The sequence below is a fragment of the Alexandromys fortis genome, unplaced genomic scaffold (genome assembly GCF_014885135.2).
Source record: "Alexandromys fortis isolate MF-2015 unplaced genomic scaffold, M_Fortis_MF-2015_v1.1 scaffold_162, whole genome shotgun sequence".
NCBI classification, from domain to species: domain Eukaryota; kingdom Metazoa; phylum Chordata; class Mammalia; order Rodentia; family Cricetidae; genus Alexandromys; species Alexandromys fortis.
In genome coordinates this window covers 2,990,295-2,997,646 of record NW_026068033.1, presented here as the reverse complement: position 1 = coordinate 2,997,646, position 7,352 = coordinate 2,990,295, and the positions used below count along the sequence as shown (strand labels likewise).

The 7,352-nt window shown below is 49.4% G+C and overlaps 1 long non-coding RNA gene across 1 annotated transcript; it reads left to right on the top strand.

Moving 5' to 3' along the window:
* Positions 1–228: 228 nt before the first annotated feature.
* On the top strand, positions 229–2,993 carry LOC126515264 (uncharacterized). The gene is made up of 3 exons (XR_007595807.1): positions 229–343; positions 1,242–1,366; positions 2,770–2,993. It is a non-coding gene; the product is annotated as an uncharacterized lncRNA (long non-coding RNA).
* The last annotated feature ends 4,359 nt before the right edge of the window (positions 2,994–7,352 follow it).

Genomic DNA, 7,352 nt, shown 5'->3' with positions numbered 1-7,352 from the left:
GGGAGAGTGGGTCTTGTCCAACACAGTCCTCAAAGCAAAAGAGCCACCATTGTCCTCTGACCAGGTTCATCCCATCCGCTTGTAAGAGACCATCGCCATCAGGGATTGGCCCCAATGTGTTCTGGGAGAAGGGGTAGGGGTGGGGAGGGACATTGGCTCTCCATCTGAGAGTCCAGACTCTCCTTCCCAATGTCTGTGTGCACGACTGCCCCTGCTGTATGTGATCGACCGAGAACTACCAGAGTACACAGGCTGGAGGAGATGAACGGGGGAGGTCTCCATCACCCACGCTGAGGGAAGCCTGCCCAGAGCGACCAGCACACCCCTCACCCATGCTCTATAAGTAAGTCCAAGAAATTCATTGATTTCCCAGGTTGGATTTGGGACGTTATGCTTGGGGCTGTTGTTGGGACCTTATAAGGAGGGAGCTGACATTGTCCACATTTCCCAAGTAAACGAATTTTCCCTACAGTTGGCCTCATGCCTGGAGGTCCTGCCTGGTTAGTGACCAATGCCTGAGCTGTAGAGGCTATGGAGTACCCGGTTTACTTTGGCTCCATTACCTTGGGGGCCCGTGACAGAGCCAGAGCCTGTGTGAATGCCACTATAGGGACGTTAGAATTAGTTGCTGGCCCTAGGGAGTGGGCGTGGCTTGAGATCAAAGAAGTTTTGCTAAAAGAGTCTCTCTAGAAGACACCCCTTAGTCCCCAGCTGGGGGTGGAATGGAGGTAGGGGTGTCTGTGCTTGCAGGCAAAGGTCACCAGAGTAAACGCAATACCTTGAAAAGACGCTCCTGGGCTGGAAGCCACCGAATTCTCCACTTACGTGGTACGTTTCATCTTCAAAGCCCTGTGCCTCAATTAAGTAATTAATAGGTCTGGTCATGTCCACAGCGCTCCAAAAATAAGGCTGGTGGGGCTTTGCTTCTCCTCCAGGCTTTCTCGTGGAGTCCAGGGAAGCCCAGAGAAAACAGCTAAGGTCCAGCCCTTCAGACCTCCGCTTTAGACCAGTTTAAACTGGGCAAGGAGGCAGAGGAAACGCACAGATTGTGGTCTGCTGCCCCCTGGAGGGCGTCCTGGTAACAAGCAAGCAAATGGGTGGACATAAGCAATGCCTCCAGTAATGGGAAGAAAACAGCCCCTTTTTTTTCTGCGAAAAAGTGTCCGGCCGGCCAGAGACTCCTTAAAAAGGAGAAAATACTAACCCAGAACACAGTAACTCCCCTCTCTTCTCCGCCACAGCCTAGACAGACGGTGTTGATACTGCGTTAACAAGTTCCACAGACTAATGCCTTCAGAGTAAAATGAGAGGACTCCTGAATTCACGGGTGAAAACTCCTCTTCGTACATCAGAGGAGGAAGGGAAGGTAATTGCCCTCAATATTTATTTTTGATTTTGAAAAATCCAAAGCAAGAGGCTTTGAAGGAGTCAAGATCTGATTATAATTCTAGGCTCTGTGCCAGCAGGATAAATTGTCTGGCAGATTTTTCCAGCATTATCGACTCCTTTTGCATCTGACGCCAGTGGCCCAGGACAGGGTGTCGTAACTACATCACTGGAGATAGCCTGGTCACCCCCACCATTGGCATCTCCAGCCTGTGAGCAGTCTGGGTTCTGGGTTCTACTTTGAGGTCTTGCCTGGTCTCTGCGTCATGAGATTTAGTGCCCAGGGCTGACAGGTTTAGGGACTTCTTGATTTAGACAAATAAACAAATAAATAAGTAAACAACTATCTAAGGGGCATGCACCCTCTAGATGTATGCTTCAGGCTGTACACATCTCTTCCTTGGCTTGTAGATGGACAGAGCTTTCTGCTAGCCCATCCTGGAGTCACGGAGAATGAAAGGGGGCTGAGGCTCAACCAACAAGATTCCAAGAGAGGTGGGGAGACAGCCAAGAAGCAGGCACACTGGCTCAGCTGGCCAAGCCGGAGCTGGTGGACGGGTGCACATGGTGATGATCTAGGCTGTGGACTGAGCCAAACACAGGTGGAGGGCTCTGCCTCTGCTCCCCAGGGAGCTCGGGTTAGTGCAACTTAGGGCTGGAGAAGGTACTTAGGGCTAGAAAAATAGAAGATGATGCAGAAGGAGTCAGGACGCCGCAGATGGGGGCACCACCGTTGCCCTGTGGAGTGGTGGACACTGGAGATAAGTGTCACCCAGATGTGGCTCAGCCACGCTGCCAAGCCGAGAAAGACAGATACAGAGGGACGCCATTGTCCTGAGAGCAGCTCTTTCCAGTTGACAGCCACAGGGACCCAAACACGCTTCCAGAGAGTTCGGTTTGAAGAAGGTGTAACAGGCTGTCTTGGAAGAGGCTTGCCCAAAGCCATGGGGGCAGAAAGGCAACAACCAAATCCCAGTGACCCCACCCTGTCTGTCACTTACTCAGAGCTCACAGGCCAAGACCCAGAGAGCAGCCGAGTCTGGCTGCGGTCTATCCAAATTCAATTTTCTGCTGAAAATGGAAACAAGCCAAGCAAACTCGGGACATGACATAGCAGCAAGCGACACAGAAAGACATGGTCACCGGCGAACCCCGCTAGGTCCCCACCACCTGGGGAGGACGGTGACACACCGCAGCTGCCTGCTGCTCAAACGCTTTTCAGATAGAAGTTTATTTATTGCCTGACTACAGGATGGTACCATAATAGTCTTTGTTTTACAAGTGGGAAAACCGAGGCACAGCATAGTCGGGTGACTTACCTAAGCCCCCGATGTAATAACAGTGCAACTCTGAACCCATTTGTCTATCTCTCCATTCCTACAGGCAAGGGTTCTGGTTATAATGAGAGCCAGAACAGCCAAACATATCGTCTGGAGACTGATGGAGAATGACCGCCAAGAAGTGATGGTGGTCACCCTGGGAAGGGGAGTAAGGCAAGGAGGCAGTGGTTCCCACGGCCCTCGGAGCTGGGCTCTCTATGCCAGAGTCACTGCAGGACTCTCAGCAATGGTCTTGTTTTCTAAGACTCCAGGCTTCGCTGGGCAGAAATTTCCACATGTGTCAAATGAAAAGAATAAAGCTTGAAACATGTCCTGTGTGTGTGTTTTAAAGTTTTATTTATTTTAATATTTTTTGCCTAAGCCAAGAACAGGTGTTCACTGGGCCCATAGCATACCCCCCCATGTGCTCAGCCCTGCAGAGAGCAACCCCTAGGAGGAAGGAATATAGGGGTGCACTGAGGACAGGTCTAAGAGGAGGGAGCTGTGGAAGAGGATGGAGGCTTGGGAGGGAACACCAGTCTTGGGGTCACAGAATATGGCCACACCATGAAATGGAAGATGCCCCTGTGGGAGGCAGCTAGGGTGGAGAAATGGCCACGAGACGATGGTCTCCTGATACACTGCTCTCCTTGCTGTAGCCTTTTCCCGCCTGACTCAGTTCGCGGGTCCCTCCCTCCTCTGCTGTAACCTAGGCTGGGGGAGGGGTGGGTGGAGAACCAGTGTCCTTTCTGACCCCAGGCCTGACTGGGGCTAACATTTCCCCCATGGGATGAAGGCATAGTTCTTATGTCCAGTGTCCTTGAGATTTGCCCTTTTCACTCTACTTCACATTGAGCATGTCCACTCTAAAGGCAGCTGAACGCGGGGTTATCATGGTGACCGTGTGGGTGGGGGGACTCAGAGGTCGCTTGGCCATGCCATCTGTGTCTAGTGTTTTTGATCAAAAGTTGTTCACTCTTTCACCTATATATTTTTCCACTGTAATGTGAATTGCATGAGGCTTTATCTCAGGTGCAATATTAAAAGACTAATTTTTCTTATCTTTTCACCAAAAGAGGTATATTCGTTACTCCCCTTATTTCTGTAGCAAAATACCTGGCAAGAAGCAACTTAAGGGGGCAGTGTCTATTCTGGCTTGCAGTCTGTGGGGGTACAGTCCACTATGGGGGTAGAAGCGTGAGGCAACTGGCCACCTTGTCCACAGTCAGGAAGCAGAGGACGATGAACACGGGGGCTCTGCTCACTTCCTCCGTTGTATTCAGGGCAGGACCTCAGACCATAGAGTAAAGCTGCCCACACTCAGGGCGGGTCCTTCCTCCTTGACTAACATAATCCTTTAAATACATATGGCTAGAAGTTGATCTTCTAGACAACTCCAGATCGTGTCAAGGTGCCAGTCAACATTATCGCTGTGGGAGATCAGGCCGAGAGAAAACTCAGATTTGGCTACTGAGGAAGAGAACCATGGAGGTACAGACATAACCACAGCATCAGTAAGTTCCACAGAACAGTCTAGGCCTGGCAACAGAGCACCAGAGGGTGCCAACTAGGGTACTAGAGTTGAGAATGTTGCCAGTTCCCCACACCCAGTGAGCCTGGCATGTAACCTGACATGGGCTGGGAGGAGACACCTTCAGAGTGAACCACAGCCATTGCCCTGTAGGACCTTCTGCTTCTCCACCAGCCTTGGAAAGATAGCCAGACACCTTTCCAGATGGAAATCTCGAGACTAACTTTTAGTCTTTCAATCAAAACGGGGATGGGTTCTCGGCGTTTTCCATGATGACTGAGACATGAACCAGATGTGTGTACATCACCTGGCACAGGATCCATGCATCTCTACGCCTAGCCAGCCATTTGTCTCCAGCTCTTCCATCTTCTGTGGGCGCCTAGAAGATCCCTAACAGCTCTCAGAAGGAATCGACCCCGCCCGTGCCCTCATCTTGGGTCTCCTCCCAGTCTGTGGCGATTTCTTGCTGCGTTTGTAACAAACTAATGAGCTGACTTGTCATGGACCTCCAATAACATAAAGAATGCCAGGTCTTCTTCGGTTAGCTTGGACGTGGGCTCCTGGATGCCACAAATGGTGTTTGGAGGTGTCCTGTGGTAAAAAAAAAAAAAAAAAAAAAAAAAAAAAAAAAAAAAAAAAAAAAAAAAAAAAAAAAAAAAAAAACCATGCCATAGGCGGTAAACATGTCACTAGCTTGTTCCTAAAGGATGGACAAGAAACAGGCACCCTATGGAATAGACCCAGCCCCAGTGAATTCTCTCTGGGAAGCAACCGATGAACCAGGTCATCTGGGGTCTCTGGAACCTTCACTCTGTGTAGTAAATGTTGTCTTAAGTGGTTCTGAAGAGCTGAACAAAGACCCAGGGAGGTGTGTGTGTGTGTGTGTGTGTGTGTGTGTGTACCTGTACCCATGTGTGCACATATCCATGTGGGTCAAAGGTCAACCTCGTGTATCATTCTTCAGGGATCCCCCTATTTTTGAGACAGGGTCTCTCACTGGAACCTGGGGCTCACCAATTAAGGTTTACTAGCTGGTCGGCAAAACTAGGGACCCAGCTCAGTCAACAAACATCTCAAGTGCTGGTACTACAAGCTAGAGCCACCTTGCTGGGGTTTTTAGATGGGAGCCGAATGCAAATCCTCATGCATAGCGGCCCTACGTTTAATTTGTAACTGAGTATCTGCTACCACATCATTGAGAATATTCCTTTCTGATTTCTTTATCCATAAGATAAGTGTTTACCTTGCACTACCTCCCATGGGTGCTAAGACTACATTCCAAGTACTCATGCCTTTCCCAAAATGATGCTCAGAAAGCCGGGCATGGTATTGCGCGCCTTTAATCCCAGCACTTGAGAGGCAGAGGCAGACAGATCTCTGTGAGTTCAAGGCCAGCCTGGTCTACAAGAGCCAGTTCCAGGACAGGCTCCAAAGCTACAGAAAAACCCGTCTTGGAAAAAAAAATGACGCTCAGCACACTGCCGTCAGGTAGGTGTCTGTTCCCAGGGCTCTTTCCCAGGCTGGTATATGGGGATAGTGGACTCGGAGACTATGTTTTGGATGAGACCTCCAAAAGTTCTGGCCACCACCTTCCTGAGGGTGGGAATCCTAGCCCCACTGGTCAGCCGTCATGCCTGGGAAAGTTCCAGAACTGCTCTAACAGAAGTCCACAGTGACGAAAACAATGACCGCAGAAAGCTGTTGACAAACCCCTCCACACAGAGGCCATGTGTAGTCATTACATCTGCCTGGCATATCACGATCACTCTGCAAATTCACTGATTGACACTCCTAGAGACAGGGTGATATGCTACAACCTTGCAGCAAAATCAAAACTGATTATTGGGGAGCTTTGAAGTAATTCAGGTTGGGTAGCAAGACCTGGAGGTAAGGTGACACCTGGGTGACTCACAACCCGGTTGACTTCCAGTTGCATGACTAAATCATCCAAATGTCCCCCAAGATCTATGATCACATACTGGGGTACACCACTGCTAAAAAAAAAAAACGCCTGTGGCAAAACAGTAAGAGTTATGTCCATGCCCGACATGAGTCTGCTGCAAGCATTCCCTTGGGTGGAGAGTCGCATCGTTTGGAAGCCTGAGTTGTCGGTGTGGGAGGCTCATCATGGCCAACTGTTTGGCATCTGTTTGCCTTGATTCCAGGGCTCCTGGCTGAAGAGGATGCTTCATGTCTCAGACGGTGTTCATTTTTGCCAGATAGACTCCTGTTGATGCCTGATTGCCATTGGTGTCAGAAGAGAGGGATTGCACAGCTCTCTCCTGAAAGGATTGATGCTGCTCTCCAGAGAATGGTTTGGTTGTATTACATGTTCAATTATATTTTATTTCTTTCAAGTGTCCCTTCCCTTCTGCCCTTCCTGTCATGCGTGGAGCAACACAGAGCCTTCACGAGAGAAACCTGGCAAGAGCAGTGATGTGGGAGTGTCATATATCAATCTGTTGATTTCATTGGTTAAGCAATAAAGAAACTCCTTGGCCCTGATAGGTTAAAACATAGGTGGGAGGAGTAAACAGAATAGGATGCTGGGAGGAAGAGGAAGTGAGGTCAGACTCTGCTCTGCTCCCAGAGAGACCTGACAGCTCTGCTCTCTGGAGCAGAGATGCCATGCTCAGCTCTCCCTGGTAGACACGCGATAGCTCTGTGCTCTGAGGCAGACGCATGAAGCTCAGACCCAGGATGGACGTAGGCTAGAATCTTCCCGGTAAGCACACCTTGGGGTGCTTACAAGCATTATTAGAAATGGGCTAAATTAATATGTGAGAATTAGCCTAGAAGAGGCTAGATAGAAATGGGCCAAGCAGTCTTTAAATTAATACAGTTTGTGTGTTGTTAGTTCGGGCATGAGCTAGCAGGTGGCTGGGGTGCTGGGGACACAGCCCCGCTGCTCCTATTTCAACAGAGCAGCCACCAGATCTCAGACGTCTAGTCCCCATAGCTGCGTGTTAAATACAGTTAGTTCTTCTCTTGCAAATTTCCCATACTCGGCTATTTTAGCATCACCAATAATAAAATAGAAAACAACAAAAGAAAGAAACTAGACTTAAAACAGCAAGGATGAAGAGAGTCCTTCTCAGAGACAGGACGAGCATTAC